This window comes from Pinus tabuliformis, chromosome 3_1 (assembly GCF_031772625.1).
Source record: "Pinus tabuliformis cultivar Carrire ecotype Pingquan chromosome 3_1, CPIR1, whole genome shotgun sequence".
Taxonomy (NCBI): domain Eukaryota; kingdom Viridiplantae; phylum Streptophyta; class Pinopsida; order Pinales; family Pinaceae; genus Pinus; species Pinus tabuliformis.
The window spans coordinates 640,331,516-640,349,690 of NC_142301.1; the positions used below are offsets into that span (position 1 = coordinate 640,331,516).

Genomic DNA, 18,175 nt, shown 5'->3' on the forward strand with positions numbered 1-18,175 from the left:
GATGTAGATGGACACAGGCATGTGGCTGTGTAGGGTTGCTGTCAGATTCAAGATGGTGTACTGCAACCGACTCTCTAGAGTTTTTGTTGAGGAGGTACTTTGACCTATAATGAGTCGAGACATTAGGGAAGATCCTAGGATCCTGGAGTTCTTGTGGGATTGTTTGCATGATATGATGAGTCTTATGCATCATATCGTTAGAGCTACCAGGCTACTGGCAGCAAGGAGGGATGGGCATGAAACAGATACACATGAGTTTTCACCCAATACTACCCCATCGCAATCAGAGTATTGGTGATCCTTCTGGTAGTACTCCACCTCATCGTCCTTCATGTCATGACTAGCGAGTACTTCCTGTTTCTCCTCAGATAAAAGACTAGCCACCTTCTCCTCCACCTCATAGTTTGACTATTAATTCATTTGACCATCTTGCATCGTCTTCTACTATAGATGCGGCTGCCACTTATATTGTTGTAGATATATATATATATATATATATATATATATATATATGGTGCATTTTTTTTTGTTCAGGTTGATTTACTTAATTTATATGTTGGTGTTGATGCATATATTGTTAGGTCATGTTAGATATGTTCATTTAATGTGATTGTAGATAGAAGTGTATGTGATAGTAGTTATTTGACATGAGATGTATATTTAAGGATGTGTGTGGTGATGATGTTAGATTACAATGCTTATGTTTGGTAAGATGTCACCACAATGATGATTCCTAGTTATATTATTATATTTGTGTGCTAGCTAATGACATTTATATGTGTTAGAGGTGTATATAATTAGATGATGTTAGCGAATTCGAATGTGTATTTTAGATGATGTTTATGTTTGTTAGATTGTTATCACCATGATGTTTATTTTTACGAAATGATATTTATTATATATTATATATTGTTGAACTTATATCAAAATTTTATATATGAAATTACATGGAAAATGACTTTGAAAAAAAATGCAAAGGTATTTTTATAAATTACAAAGTTTAATATGGTTGAAACTATAATTGTAAAATTACCATAAATATTTTTCTATTGCTTAGATAGTTCATACATATTCATTCTAACCTAATTAGTAAAATAGTTTAATACTCACAAGAGAAAAATAATTAAAGTTAAAATAATTTAGTTAGTTCTTAATAAGATGAAAATGTGTAAATCATTCAATTTTTGATATAAAATATTAATAATAATAAATTATTCAAAAATACAATTCAAACAATGAAAAACTACACATGGTCTATATATAGAAATAGAAAACCTCTATAGATCCACCTTAATCACAGATTTATGAAGCACTAAAAGAGATTAAATCTTTTGACATGTACATTTTTTCAAGCTTTTTATTCTAAAAATAGATTTTCATATAATGAGATTTGATCCCTCTTGACTCTTAGTAGATCTGTTGTTAAGATGGATCTACACCAGTTTATAAAATTCAATCTATTATTAAATTTAAAAAACTTAAGTCAATTTTTTTTTAAAGTAATTTAGATTTAATATAACTTAAAAAATCTATTTTAATAAAATTTAATTTATCACTAAAGTTATGAGAGTTTCAAGCAATTTAAATTCAATATATAGCAACTCTTATCAATTTAAATTAGAATTTTCCCTCTCTAAAGATGAGGAAGAAATGTAAAATAAGGCTTGTGAAGTTACTTGTAGTTGGGGATTTGCTCTAATGGAAGTTCTCCCTTAATGAGGCAAGCGAACTTTTTTCTAATAATAAAGATATAATATTTTGGTTCTTTATTTTCTATTGTGGTTTAAATTTATCTTTTTTTAATAATAAATATGAGTTAAACAATACAAAAATCATACTATATTAGATTTAACTTTTTGACAAATAACATATTTGGTTATTTCCTAATGAAGAACTCAAGCAATAATATTTTGTCCACATACTTATCACAAAGATAGTCACTAAAATTCATGCTTTCACATTTCTCCTAGCTAATACATCATATTTACAATGATAAAGACATGTCTACTTTAAATAATTTATTTATAAATACATAAAAATAAATATTTATTTTACATAATCTAAATAGGAAAGAAAAATGCACCACCAAGTCTATTAGAAAGTCAAACAAATACTTCTTAATCACCATCACACTATTTATCATTTAATTCTTAGCCATAAAATATTTATTAAGTCAAATTTTAGTTAGAATTATTGTTGAAAAGAAAAGTCAAAACTCTTCCATTATCCATGAGGAAAAAAACAAAACCTCTCATGCATCCATGTAAGCCCATTTGTTTCTCTTATGGTCCATAAAAATATATAATCAACATTGTACACATGCACCTAAGGCCTCCTTTTAGTTTACATAATGTTGCGAGAACTGAAATTTAAATATAGCAAACATGAGTTTACCTCTCATGTCAAGAACTTAATCTTACATATTAATACACAAATTTTTCATTGTTAAAGCCCTCATAGATTTATCACTACATGATTTACATTGATTTTGATATAAACTTGAAGAAAAAACATGTGAAATGATTACTAAAGAATTAAGTATCTAACATCTAATTATACATTCCTTCTTTCTAATTCCTTCATCTCAACCATTTTATGTCAAGTAGGGAATAATCAACTTATTTTATCAAAATCATGGAGTGCTCTTGTGAACCTTTCTAAAATAAATCTTCAATGTTGTTTCCGAATTTCTTACTTTTCTCATTTTTAGGATATTCTTCTCATTCTCCTATTTGAGAAGGATTGTAACCTTGAATCCTAATTATTATCATAGATATTGTACACCATGTTTTAAACATTGATATTTATGAAGATATGTTGCATAGTGAAAATAAGGGAGGTTATTTTACTATATTGAAAAACTTTGACGATGGTTCTAGTAGGCCTATTAGTACACATATATAACACATACATGATTTCCCTTCTCCATTTTCTATCACATTGTGGGTTATTTTAGATTGATACTCACAATGTCATTTAAGAAAGGAGATAATGAATATATTTAGATTGATATATTAAAAAAATATAATTATAAGTAATCATTCATAATGGCGTGCTCACTTTTAGGATTCAAAATGGAATTTTATATTATCTAGAGTTGGAAATTTTTATATTTATAAAGAATGAAGGGAAGACCCCACCATTATTAGAGATTAGTGGAGAATGAAATAGAATGGGGGGAAAGACCCAACCATTATTACCAAAATTATGCTATCTATTAGCCCACACGATATGACCTATCATAGGAACTATTATGATATCAAGCCCAGGAACTAATATTCCCAAACTTGGGATGGGGATATATAGTCTATCGCATGGGAATATCATATCTATTACTATCTTATATCTATTTCTATTCCAAGAATCTATCTATGACCTATCACAACAACCAATATTATCGAGCCAAGGATCCCAATAAGTATTTTAGGCCAGGGGATAGTCTGAATGATGAAGCCCAGGACTAAGATATCAATTTATACCCCAAGAATGTATTCCTAGGAAGCGATCTATTACTATCACAGATACCTACTATCCTAGATACCAGATTAACCAAGGTCGTATTCTATTTATCTATTCCATTTCTACTATATACTTTTATTCTATTCTCTATATCTAGTCTATCTATTTATTCCTAGTCCTAGTTGATATATTTCTAGTCCTGGTTGTTTTGGTTGATGGATGGGTCTCGTTTATTCCTATCCTAGCAACTGGTATGACCAAGCTTGGGAAGAACCTATTTGAACACCTACCCACCATTTAGCAAGGGAAGAATGATATATTAGAAATAAATGTTAAGGTCACAAAATATAACAAAACAATACAAATTTGATAACTCATGCTTAGAAATACAATTTTTTGATCCATCCTAATGTATTTACAAAGCCTATAGAAGAAGGCTACTGTAAATTAGAATTAAAAAAATATGTTAAAATTTTATTTTTTAAATTATAAATTACACAATTGGAAATACTTAGTTTTAAGTGTAAAAACGTTTCCACTAGAAAAAAAATGTGTAAGAATGTGTACGAATCTTACCAATTATATTAAATGCCAACAAGACAAATAAAAAATAATATAACTAGCAAAATAAAGAAAAAAAGTACAACAATAGTATTATAAATGATGAAATAACACAAGTACATATCACTCTTCGTTTTCATCACCCTAATTATCTTCCTCGCTTGGCATGATAACATTGTTTTTCTCAAAAATATGTTTTGATCTAGGGTCATGTATTAATATGAACCACCAATACCTATCCAACACATTTGGGTTAAAAGACACCTAGTTGTAGTGTTTGGGGAAAACATAAGGATCCTTAGCTTCATGCAACATCTTTCTAGAGTTAATAGATATCAACCCACTATCGTGATATTCCTTTACATTATTCCAATTAGAGATGTCCCACTACTTGTGCCTAAAAAATAACACATTGGAATGAAGAGAAGTACACTTCAATGATCACTTGTATCTTTCCAATGTAACCTAACATCCCTTGTATTAGGTTTTGGTCATGATGATTAACACGACTAGGTTGGTCAAAATCAACTTCCATTACACATTCTTCTGTCATGCCCATCATCGACATCCTTCGTGTCAAAATGATGTCCATACACCCACATAGATGGGAACAAATGCACCTATAAAGAAGTGAAAAAATCACAGTGTCATGTGTATAATAATAATTAAAATATAAAATATAGATGTTAAAATTAAAAGGTGCATTGTGAGTTAAAAAATGTATAGAAAGAGATTATTACTGAGTTTTCGCACCTAATCCCTATGTTTAGCACATCCACTTCAACACTCAAGTAATGACCAAACGCACCATATTTCTCTTTGACTTGATCAACAATCCAACTGTTGGGGCATATCATTGGCATATTTTATTTTAAATGATCATGATAGGGCACACTTCTACCATTCAACTATTTAAATTATTTCCTTTCATTGTCCCATTTCCTTCTCTTTTGTTCATACAATACGATCCACAGTTGTGATGTCGCTTCTAAATTGTAAAGAATGAATTTTTTGATAACTTCAATATCTAAATTCACTGATGAATTCAAACCAACACATATAGTACATATGATATCAAAATATGCATTATGAAGTTTAGTGTGAATAGTTACTATGTAGATATTTGATAAATGATAAGTCACTTACTCTTTATCATGCACCTTTTTCCATTGTTTTGGAGAAGCTCCCCTTCTCTTTTGTCTTCATCCCTTTCTTCGCCCCAAATCACCACACCTGGGGTGTTGTCGATCTACTTGATGAACTCACTTACATAATATTAAGAATCATACGATACTTACCCTTTGCCAAACAAAACATTTCAATTTCTTCATGTATCTCTCTAAGAAGAACATCCAATGACAAGAAACCATCCCAACTAATTCAAACTCATTTACTAGGTGAATTAGAATATGAACATGCAAGTCCATGAAACTCGTCGGTAGTTCCTTCTCAAACATTCAAACAATGTCATCTATCTCTTGATGCCACCATGGAATGATAGCCATATAAATCTTCGTTGATGTGATCCAATGTACAAATGTATATAATTTAGATATGGCACGTCATAGGTGTTGGGGAAAGTCATGGTTCAAATGGTCATGCAATTTCAACCGTGACAAATGGTCTTCCACTATGAAGCAATGTCACAGTGAAGACCCATATAAAGAAGGCACCCTCACAACCATTATAACTTATTTTTCCAAAGAAAAATCATATTTATTTAAAATCATGGGACATCACCTTCTTTGAAAGACTAAGAGGGACGAGCCTCTCCTCTACTTTCTTGTCTTGGCCAATGTTTCTTTTTAGTTTTTGAAGAAATAAGATCTCTCCTAACAACCAATGTGTTATTTTATTTCAATCATATGTGCCTCCATAAAGAATATGAAATTTTTTAAAATATATGCATGGGATATAACAAGTGGGAAATCTTAAGATGCTCCCAATATGGGATCTCATAAAAGACAAATTTCCTTTTCATCACAATGGGAAATTACCTAAAATACGTGTTGAAGAATTTTGGATCATCAAACATAGGCTCCCCAATTGAATCGAACATTTTTGTAATGTCCTTGTCCTTCTCTCTCTCATATTCTCTACACCATTTAGTTGGTGTCATTATTGCATGCCTTTGGGTTCTCTCTAGTTTACGATTGAAAGCGGATGTTGCTCTTCTTTAAGGGTATTCTTTTGGGAGGAATACCTTGGAGTAGTCATACACTAGGTTTCGTAGGTGGTTGGACCACCTAACCTTCAGATAAGTTCCACAACATTTACATCCATGATACCCTTTTGTTACAAGACCTGTGAAATTATTATATAGTACAGGGCACGTTAGACATCATGAATATCAGAACAATTGGAGCGAATTAAATTAGTATGTGAAACAATAGATATATATATATATATATATATATATATATATATATATATATATATATATATATATATATATATATATATATATATATATATATATATATATATATATATATATATATATATATATATATATATATATATATATAAACAAATCAATAAACATGTAGTTTACCAAATAAAACTCCTAATCCTGGATAATCATGTATGGTGTAAGCACATATGCCATACAATGTAAAAATCCTCTCTATTGTGACAGGTCCTGACACATCGTATACATGTATCCCTTCCCATAATTCCTTGAATTCATCTACTAATGGTTGTAAGTAGACATCCATATTCTTCACTTTTCTTCTACCGGGGACTATGAGAGCCAACACAAGATGTTCATTCTTCAGGGAAAACCATGGGGGGGTATTGTTATTAATCACTACTAAATGCGAAATAGAATAGTTGTTGTTTTGGAGGGAATATGGGTTGACAATGTTGTAACTTATTTTGACACCATTAAAAGTTACAAGAAAAATTTGAAATTTACTAGTTATTCATGGCCACATTATCATGCATATGCGAATTGTCATGGATAAAATGGGTTAATACACGATGTTGCATTATTTTGTTATAATAATAATAATTTTAATTTTAAATGATTTTAATTTTATTAAATACATTATCAAATATATTTTTATAAAATTTTAAGTTTAAAATTAAAATATTTGTTTTAATTCAACCCTTAAATTTCTCGTAGTTTTCAATTGTAGATGTTGGATCTTGTGAATCAATAGTTCATATTCCATTTCAACACTCCCAAGGTCATCCGAGATTTAACAGCTCAGGGGGTTTGAAGTCTTGTTTTGACAAAACTAGCTATGATTACGTGGCAATCTGTGGTGAAATTTTGTACCCCCATGTGAGAAATTGCTTACTAGCAACACCCACCCCCCCTCGAAATCTAATTTTGGTTTTAATAACATTGCATTTGCAAAATTTCATTGTTACAAAGTGTATGGTTCGAAGATTTCATTTCTTATTGTGTAGAAGAGAAAATAAGGATTCTTAATGAAGGCACACTTCTTGTATGAAGGTATCATTGCATTATGGGGAGGAAACACTACAAATGTTATCCGTTATTTTCACACTAAGAGACTCTTTAATTTCAAGAAAAACTGGGATGGAAACTGGAAATGGTTTGTTGGAAACCTAGACACTGGTGGTACATCTGATGTATCTTCTCTCCTTTTTTCTTATTCTTGGACAGTTCTCGAACTCGGCTAGCTAATGATAACAAGGCTACAAAGAAAGGAGGGAGAGGCAATTTAATGGCCTTGTTGAGCTCTACAAGAAGACATTGAAATCTGATGCAATTGCAACCCTTTATCATGGGTTCAACGTTTCCTATGTGGTAAGTATAGTCTATCGTTGTTTATGCTTTAGAATGTATGATTCTCTGAAGTATGTTGTTTTGATTAGTGATCTTTAGAAAAGCTTCCTTGCAATTTTTCTTCTTGGTTGGAGCATTGTCAGCCCCTATCCAGAGTTATGGTGGCTTGAAGAGTGCATTTTTACATGCTTCTCATGCAAGAAATATAGCTTTGGCTCATGACCATTCATTTGTCTTTATTTTAGTGCTTGTAGAGAAAGGTTTTACTAGTTTCATGATTGACTTTCTCATGGGAGGGGGTTTTGTTATAGTATCCAAAACTACAGTTGCCCCTATTAAGTGTGTCAAACTATTGATACAAAACTAGGATGAAATATTAAAGACTAGATGTCTTGCTAAATCATACAAAGGGATCAAAGATTTTTTTGCTAATACAATGAAGCATTAGAGAGTTTCCTTGGAAATAATCGAAACATATCTTCAAATTTTCCTTTGGGTGTCATTATAGCTATTTCCTATTCAACTATTTTGTAAATCACGCTATGCCTAAGACTAGTCCTACCCTTATTGCTAGGAATTCGATTGTGTTGAAGCTGACAACTCAAGGAACAATAATAGCCTTATATGGTATGCTACCTCCTTTGACTGGAATATCAGGGCACCTTATCAATAGAGTCACAGAAGGGAGATCCAAGTAGGCATGTTTCCATGGGATTAAATCATCAGTTCAGCCTAACCTAATCACCTTCTGAAATTGAAATGGAGAAGCTACTCCAGGACTCGGTTCCCTGCATTATTGGAGAAAAGCAAGGTTATGCAACACATCCATGAAGTATTACAGAAAGGGTCTGGAGAACAAGCATTAGTGAAAAGATGAGAAATTTGCAGCAACTTGTGCAAAACATATACAAGAATACCAACACTGCAAACATGCTAGATGAAGCAGTTGATTATATCAAGTTCCTTCAAAAAAAAGTTCAAGAACTTTATGAAAATCAGCCCAAATGCAATTTCTATTGTAAAATGAATGCATTAGAAACTACTTACAAAGATCTAGCAGAATTAGGGAGATTAATGGAATGTGTGTATCTTGAAACCATAATTTCAAGGAATTAAAGGAAACAACTCAACAAATTTCAAGCAGTTAAAGGTTACTCAATAAGATCCGTGAGGATTATGGAAAAACTTTCCCCTGAGAATTGATCAAGTGTTGCACCAAACAGACTCTCAAGTCAAATAATTTTTATGAGGCAGGGTAATTCTACTTCAGGGTTTTCCTCTCAGTTCAGTGACATGGGTTTGCCACAAGTTGTGGACAAGCTTAATATGCCTGTGGGTTCTTCCATTAATAGCTTTGGTGGGAGAAGTTCAGATGATGGTAGTTTAAGAAATGGCAATGGAGTCCAACGTTACATGTCAAGCTTCTAGGTTGGATCATGGGATGATGCAACAATAGTTTATGGGGGTCTACAGACATACAAGGATATTTCAATGCATAAATTGTTATTGAGGATATTGCCTCAATTATTGGCTTGGATACAAATGTTATAAGAGAAAAAAAATAATAAATTTGGCATATTAGATTAAAGTCAAATATGGGAAAGAGACTAATGGAAAAAAGAGTTGTAACCTTTTAGAGTTTAGAAGCAAAATTTATTGGGTTTAGTAGATCAAGTTCTTTCCTCATTTGCTGAAGTTAGTGCTACAAATTAGAGACTAAGCTCTATTATCACTACTGGTTTGAGTTAATTTTGTTACAGGGAAGCAAATATCCTTTTCTACAGGTTGAAATATCAATCCCTTAATTCTAATCATCAATGGCCATACTCCGACATTTATATTCAATGTTTTCAAGTGAAATATGAACCTGTTATGAATGTTTGGTTGTTACTAAGAAAAGGGGTGAATTTATCTTTTTAGAAAGGAGACAAGTGACAAAGCATTCCAAATTCAATTCCAAGGAAGTTGACTCAAGCATTTCAACAAGCAAAGGTAGAATATTAGCACTACTGAACCAATTCGAGATTTCAAGGCACAACACTTGCAAACGGTTCAAAGATTCCAACAGATAAATTAGAGATATTATTTTATTTTTTGTAATTGTTTAGGATTTTGTTCCAGAAATATTGTAACAATTTATGAGAGATTTATTCTATATATTGTTTCATTTGTAATGTAAAAGGGTTGGATTTTGATGCCAAAACCCTGTCACTTTGTAAAACTTTTATTAGAGAATTCCTAATTGAAGTATTCTAGCTCCAGTTCTTGATAGAAATTGTTTTTCCTGTTGTTTTTCTAGTACTTCAATATCTTATTTATGCACATGTTCAAAGTACCATAGGAGATATGGATAAGAATAGATTGAGTATCGATCTCGCTAAAATCCCTTGCAAATTTATAATAATTTAAAGAGATTAATTAACTGAACTGTCTATCTTGGCTAATTCCTCTACATATTTAATTATTGTCTTCTGTGATCTCTTGAATGTGTTCTATTTGGCTATAGAAATATTCTATACACATCCACTATGTCTGGTTGATTAAGTATTCAATATGACTTCTTAATTTCCATGATTTCTCGTATACTCTTCTGCCAAATTCTTTCAAAGTCATGTTAAGATGCTGACACATTGACCAAGGACTCTGTAAGAGATGGATTTATTCATGGATAGAGATTGTGTAATCATAAACAAGCACCAACAATAAATTATATATCTCACCATTATGCTCCATAGGCTACTGTCCAATGACAATGATCAACGTTAAAAGATCCCTCGTGATATTTGATGGAGCCCCCTCTGGTTCAAGGGATAGGTTGAACCTAAAGACTGGCTGAGTTGGTTTCTCAGTGTAGGTTTGCAGCCAAGAACTACCTATGAGAAACAAGTACAACATTTGGCACCTTTTTGAGGAATGGATTGACGAAGAAATTTTTTCCTAGATCACAATCATGATTAGATCTAATCTTTGCTAGTGAACAAAGACTAGATAGTTGATATTGGTTGCATTTGTTTCACTTGGCGACTCCATTTGTCATATGGCAATTCCACTTGTTTCTAGATTCAATTGGTTCAAAATGATAAGTGCATCTTTGGCTATGATAATAGCATGCAACAACATGTTTTTCTTCTTCATAGCAATGGTAGCATTCAATAGCATATTTGTCTTCATCTCTATTGTGATCAAAAAATTTAGAAGCTTACAGAAGATTCAACTTTCCAAGTTCACATGTAAGTACCTATTGCCTATGGAGTTTGAGTTTTATATTGTAAATATGTTTCAAGTTTTGAGTTGTTGGCAAAGTGGTCTATCAGTAAATCCACTCCTCACTTGGTTACATTGGAAATAAAATTACACCTAATAGTGTAATAGTGTAAAGTTTCAGTAAGGTAAAGTAAGACTATGTGTAGTAGACTATCAAGTTTGAAGTTTATGAATGAGGTGATTTCAGTAGTGTTATTATACAATATATCAGTTTACTTTAAATCTTATTCAACAATTTTTAGTTTGGTTTCAGTGGTAGTTTCAGTATTAGCTAATCTCTAAAATAGTGCAAGCAATGTGGTTTCAGATTTGCATAGTTTGCATAACAACATGTTTTCGTTTGAATTTAGTTTCAATGACCCCACAACCCAAATAATTATATATTTCTGCTAACTTCATTTCATATGGAGTTGTTACTCTTCAATGGTATTTTGATGTGTATCAAGTTTTACTTTGAACAGAGCACTGATCACAATTTGCAATATTGATGGGAGTAGCATGACTGCATAAGTATGTTAATTAGAACATGTCCACTTGTTCTATAGAGATCGCTATTTATTATCAATTTTATAAATTATATTGCAATTTTTTTTGAGAGACAGTTCAAACATAGGTTGGGGCTTTCATATTTTATATTAGAATTGCAGGTGACTCCAGATTGTTGACTCCATGCCCAACACTCAATGCAGTTGGTCTACCAAGTTCTCTGTGTCCCACATGGGGAAGCAGTCCCTAGATGGAGCCTGTGTTGTAACTTATTTTGACACCATTAAGAGTTACAAGAAATTTTTGAAATTTACCAATTATTCATGGCCACGTTATCATGCACATGCAAATTGTCATGGATAAAATGGTTCAATACTCGATGTTGGGTTATTTTTTTATACTAATAATAATTTTAATTTTAAACGATTTTAATTTTATTAAAATATATTATTGAATATACATTTATAAAATTTTAAGTTTAAAATTAAAATTGTTGTTTTAATTCAGCCATTAAATTTCTCGCAGTTTTCAATGGTAGATGTTGCCTCTTGTGAATCAATGGTTTATATTCCATTTCAGCACACCTAAGGTCATCTGAGCTTTAATAGCTGGGGGGATCCGAAGTATTGTTTTGAAAAAACCACCTTTGATTACATGGAAATCTATGGTGAAATTCGCAACCCCCAAGCGAGACACTGCTTACCAGCAACACCCCTTCCGAAATCCAATTCTGGTTTTAATAACAATGCATTTGCAAAATTTCATTGAAGTGTAGGGGTCAAAGACTTCATTTCTTATTACGCCGAGGAGAAAATGAGGATTCTAAATGAAGGAAAACTTGTTGTATGAAGTTACCATTGCGTTATGGAGAGGAAGCACTGCAAACATTATTTGTTATTTTGCCACTAAGACACTCTTTAATTTCAAGAAAAACAGGGATGGAAACTAGAAATGGTTTGCTAGAAACCTAGACTCTGGTGTTGCAACTGATGCATCTTCTTTCCCTTTTGTTTATTCTTTGGACTATGCTTGAAATAAATTGGATAATGATAACAAGGCTGCAAATAAAGGAAGGGAGAGGTAATTTAATGGGCTTGTTGATATCTATAAGAAGACATTGAAATCTGATGGAATTATGACCCTCTATCGTGGGTTAAACATTTCCTATGTGGGAATTATAGCCTATCGTAGTTTATACTTTAGAATGTATGATTCTCTGAAGTTTATTGTTTTGATTGGTAATCTTCATAATAACTTCTTTGCAAGTTTTCTTCTTGGTTTGAGCATTTTCGACCCCTGTCCAGAGTTATGGTGGCTTACAAAGTGCACTTTTACATGCTTCTTGTGCAAGCAATGTAGCTTTGGCTCCCAACCATTCATTTGTCTTTATTTCAGTGCTTGCAAAGAAAGGTTTTACTTTTTTCATGATTTCCTTTCTCATGGGAGGGTTTTCTGCTGCAGTATCCAAAACTACAACTTCCCCTATCAAGCATGTCAAACTATTGATACAAAACCAGGATGAAATATTAAAGTATGTACGTCTTGCTGAATCATACAAAGGGATTAGGGCTTGTTTTTCTAAGAAAATGGAGGATTAAAGAGTTTCCCTGGAAATAATCGAAACATATCTTCAAAATTTCCTTTGGGTGTCATTATAGCTATTTCTTATTCAACTATTTTGTAAATTGTTCCGTTTCTAAGACTAGTCCTACCCTTATTGCTGGGAATTGGATTATGTTGAAGCTAACAACAGGGAACAATTATAGCCTTATATGGTATGCTATCTCCTTTGACTGGAATATAAGAGCACCTTATCAATAGAGTCACAGAAGGGAGAGCCAAGTAGTCATGTTTCCATGGGATTAAATGATCAGTTTAGCCTAACCTAATCACCTTTCGAAATTGTAATGGAGAATATACTCTAGGACTCAGTTCCTTGCAAGATTTGAGCAAAGAGAGGTTGTGCAACACATCGATGAAGTATTACAGAAAGGTTCTGAAGAACACACATCATTGAAAAGACGAGAAATTTTCTGCAACCTGTGTAAAACATAGACAAGCAAACCAACACTGCAAACATGTTAGATGAAGTGGGCTATTATATCAAGTTAAAAAACAATTTCAGGAATTTTCTGAAAATCAACCCAAATGAAATTTCTCTTGTAAAATGAATGCATCAGCAACTACTTAAAAAAATCTAGCATAACTGGGGAGATTAATGGAATGTATGTATCTTTAAAACACACTTTCATGGAATTGAAGGAAACAATTCAACAAATTTCAAGTAGTTAAAGGTTTCTCAATAATATCAATGAGGAATATGGGAAAAATTTCCTTTGAGAATTGATCAAATTTTGCACCAAACAAAATCGCAAGTCAAATAAATTTTATGACGCAGGATAATTCTACTTTAGGGTTTTCCTCTCAGCTGAGTGACATGGGTTTGCCACAAGTTGTGGACAAGCTTAATATGCACGTGGGATCTTCCACTGATAGCTTGGGCATGAGAAGTTTAAATGATGATAGTTTAAGAAATGGAAATGAAGTCCAATGTTACATTTCAAGCTTCCGGTTGGACCATTGGATGATCTAGTGATAGTTTTGAAGGGCCAGCAGACACACAAGGATCTTTCACTGCAGAAATTGTTATTGAGGATATTGCCATAATTCTTGGCTTGGATGCCAATGTAATAAGAGAAAAAAACATAACAAACTTGGCACATGGATTAAAGCCAAAGATGGGAAAGAGATTAATGGAAAAAAGAGTTGTAACCTTTCAGATTTTAGAAGCAAAATTTATTAGGTTCAGTAGATCGAGTTATTTCCTCATTTGCTGAAGTTAGTGCTACAAATTAGAGACTAAGCTCTATTATCACTAATGGGTTGAGATCATTTTGGTACAGGGAAACAAATATCCTTTTCTACAGATTGAAATATCATTCCCTTAATTCTAATCCTCAATGGCCATACTCTGACATCTTTATTCAATGTTTTGAAGTGAAAAATGAACTCGTTATGAATGTTTACTTGTTACTAAGAAAAGGGGTGAATTTATCTTTTGAGAAAGGAGACAAGTAACAAAGCATTCCAAATTCAATTCCAAGGAATTTAACTCAAGCAGTTCAACAAACAAAGGTAGAATATTAGCAGTAGTGAACCAATTCCAGATTTCAAGGCATAACACTTGCAAACAGTTCAAAGTTTGCAGGAGATAAATTAGAGATATTATTTCATTTTTAGTTATTGTTCATGATTTTATTCCTCTAAATATTGTAACCATTCAGGAAAGATTTTCCTATATATTATTTCATTTGTAATGTAAAATGGTTGGCTTTTGATGCCAAAACCCTGTCACTTTGTAAAACGTTTATTACAGAATTCCTAATTGAAATATTCTAGCTCCAATTCTTGAAAGAAATTGTTTTTCCTGTTGTTTTTCCAATACTTTCATATCTTATTTGTGCACATGTTCAAAGTACCATAGGAGATCTGGGCAAGAATAGATTGAGTGTCAATCACTCTAAAATCCCCTACAAAGTTATAATCATTTAAAGATATTAATTAATTGAACTATTTCTCTTCGTTAATTCCTCTATATCTTTTAAATATTTCCTTCTGTCATCTCTTGAATGTGTTCTATTTGGCTGTAGAAATATTCTATGTGCATCCACTATGTCTGGTTGATTAGGCATTCAATATGACTTCTTAATTATCATGAATTCTCTTATATTCTTCTGAAAAATTCTTTAAAAGTCATGTTATTTTGTCAAATTGGATGCTGACACTTTGACCAAGGAATTTGCAAGAGAGGGATTTATTCATGGATAGAGATTGTGTAATCATCAACGACCACCAACAATAAATTGTATATCTAGCCATTGTGCTCCATAGGCTATTGTCCAGTGACAACAAATACCGTTTAAAAAGGCATCGTGATATTTGAGGGAGCTCCCTTTTGTTCAAGGGCCAACTTGAACTTAAAGACTAGTCGAGTTGGTTTCTCAATGTAGTTTTGCAGCTAAGAAATACCTATGAGAAACAAGTACAACATTTGACTTCATTGCTAGGCAAGGAATTGACAAAGTTTTTTTTTTGGATCACGATCATTATTAGATCTACTCTTTGCTGGTGAACACAGACCAAACAGTTGATATTGATTGCATTTTTTTCACCTAGCAACTCCACTTTTTCGTATGGTGATTCCACTGGTTTCCAAATTCAACTGGTTCAAAATGATAAGTGCATCTATGGCTAAGATAATAGCATGAAACTGCATGCTTTTCTTCTTCATAGTAATGGTAGAATTTAGTAGCGTATTTCTCTTCCTCTCTACTATGATTAGAAAATTCATAAGCTTACATAAGATGCAACTTTCCAAGTTCACATGTAAGTATATGTTGCCCATGGAGTTTGAGTTTTATATTGTAAACATGTTTCAAGTTTTCAGCTGCTGGAAACATGGTCTATCAGTAAATCCACTCCTCACTTGGTTATATTGGAAATCAGATTACACCTAAGAGTGTAACAATGTAAAGTTTCCGTTCAGTAAAGTAGGAGTCTATGCAATAGACCATTGAGTTCGTAGTTTATGAATGAGGTGATTTCAACAGTCTTAATATACAATAGACCAGTTTACTTTAAATCTTCTTCAACAATTTTTAGTTTGGTTTCAGTATCAGTCAATCTCTGAAATAGTGCAAGAAATGTGGTTTCAGATTTGCATAGTTTGCATAACAATTTTTTTTCGTTTGAATTTGGTTTCAATGACCCCACAACCCAAATAATTATACATTTCTACTCATTTCATTTGATATGGAGTTGTTACTCTTCAATGGTAGTTTGAAGTTTATCAAATTTTACTTTTAACATAGCACTGATCACAATTTACAATATTAATGGGAGTAGCATGGTTGCATAAGCATGTTAATTAGACCATGTCTACTTTTTCTATTGAGATCGCGAGTTGTTATCAGTTTTATAAATTATATTGCAATTTTTTTTGAGAGACAGTTCAAACATAGGTCAGCGCTTTCCTATTTTATATTAGAATTACAGGTAACTCTAGGTTGTTGACTCCATGCCCAACACTCAAGGCAGTGGGTCTACCAAGTTCTTTGTGTGCCACAAGGGGAAGCAGTCCCCAAATGGAGCCTATATTGTAACTTATTTTGACACCATTAAAGGTTACATTTTTTTTTAAATTTACTAGTTATTCATGGGCACATTATCATGCATAGGCAAATTGTCATGGATAAAATGGTTTAATATGCGATGCTGTTTTATTTTGTTAGAATAATAATAATTTTAATTTTATGAAAATATACTATCGAATATATTTTTATAAAATTTTAATTTTAAAATTAATTTTTTTGTTTTAATTCAACCATTAAATTTCTCGTAGTTTTCAATGGCAGATGTTGGCTCTTGTGAATCAATGGTTCATATTTGATTTTGATACCCCCAACGTCATCCGAGATTTAACTGCTGGGGGGTTTGAAGTCTTTTTTTGACAAAATTACCTTTGATTACGTGGAAATCTATGGTGAAATTCGGTACCCCCAGGCGAGAAACTACTTACTAGCAGCACCTCCCCCTTGAAATCCAATTTTGGTTTTAATAACAATGAATTTTCCAAATTTGATTATTACAAAGTGTAGGGTTCAAAGATTTCATTTCTTATTGTGTTGAGGAGAAAATGAGGATTCTCAATGAAGGAAAACTTATTCTATGAAGGTGTCATTGCATTAGGGAGAGGAAACACTGCAAATGTTATTTGTTATTTTCCCACTATGAGACTCTTTAATTTCAAGAAAAACAGAGATGGAAACTGAAAATCATTTGCTGGAAACTTGGACTTTGGTGGTGCAACTGATGCATCTTCTCTCCTTTTTGTTTATTCTTTTGACTATGCTCGGACTCGGCTGGCTAGTGATAAGAAGGATGAAAAGAAAGTAGGGGAGAGGCAATTTAATGGGCTTGTTGATGTCTACAAGAAGACATTGAAATCTGATGGAATTATGGCCCTCTATTGTGGGTTCAACATTTCTTTTGTGGGGATTATGGTCTATCATGGTTTATATTTTAGAATGTATTATTCTCTGAGACCCGTTGTTTGATTGGTGATCTTAGAATAACTTCCTTGCAAGTTCTCTTCTTGGTTAGAGCATTGTTGGCCCCTGTCCAGAGTTATGGTGGCTTGCAGAGTGCATTTATACATGCTTCACATGCAAACAACGTAGCTTTGTCTCCCAACCATTCATTTGTCTTTATCTCAGCACTTGCATAAAAATGTTTTACTGGTTTCATGATTGACTTTCTCATGGGAGGGGTTTTTGCTGCAATATCCAAAACTATAGTTGCCCCTATTGAGCGTGTCAAACTATTGATACAAAACCAGGATGAAATGTTAAAGTCTGTATGCCTTGCTGAATCATACAAAGTGATCGAGGAATATTTTGCTAAGAAAATGAAGGATCAGAGAGCTTTCCTAGGAATAATTGAAACATATCTTAAAATTTTCCTCTGGGTATCATTATAGCTATTTCCTATTCAACTATTTTGTAAATCATGCTGTGTCTAAGACTTGTCCTACCCTTATTGCTAGGAATTCGATTATGTTGAAGCTAACAACTCAGGGAGAAATAA

The 18,175-nt window shown here is 32.4% G+C and overlaps 2 pseudogenes; both read left to right on the forward strand.

The window, feature by feature from the left end:
- The window catches only part of LOC149188715 (ADP/ATP translocase 3, mitochondrial pseudogene), a 52,965-nt pseudogene extending 45,053 nt beyond the window's left edge, over nucleotides 1-7,912 (forward strand).
- Nucleotides 7,913-7,916: 4 nt separating this feature from the next.
- On the forward strand, nucleotides 7,917-17,646 carry LOC149188716 (uncharacterized; annotated as a pseudogene).
- Nucleotides 17,647-18,175: the final 529 nt, after the last annotated feature.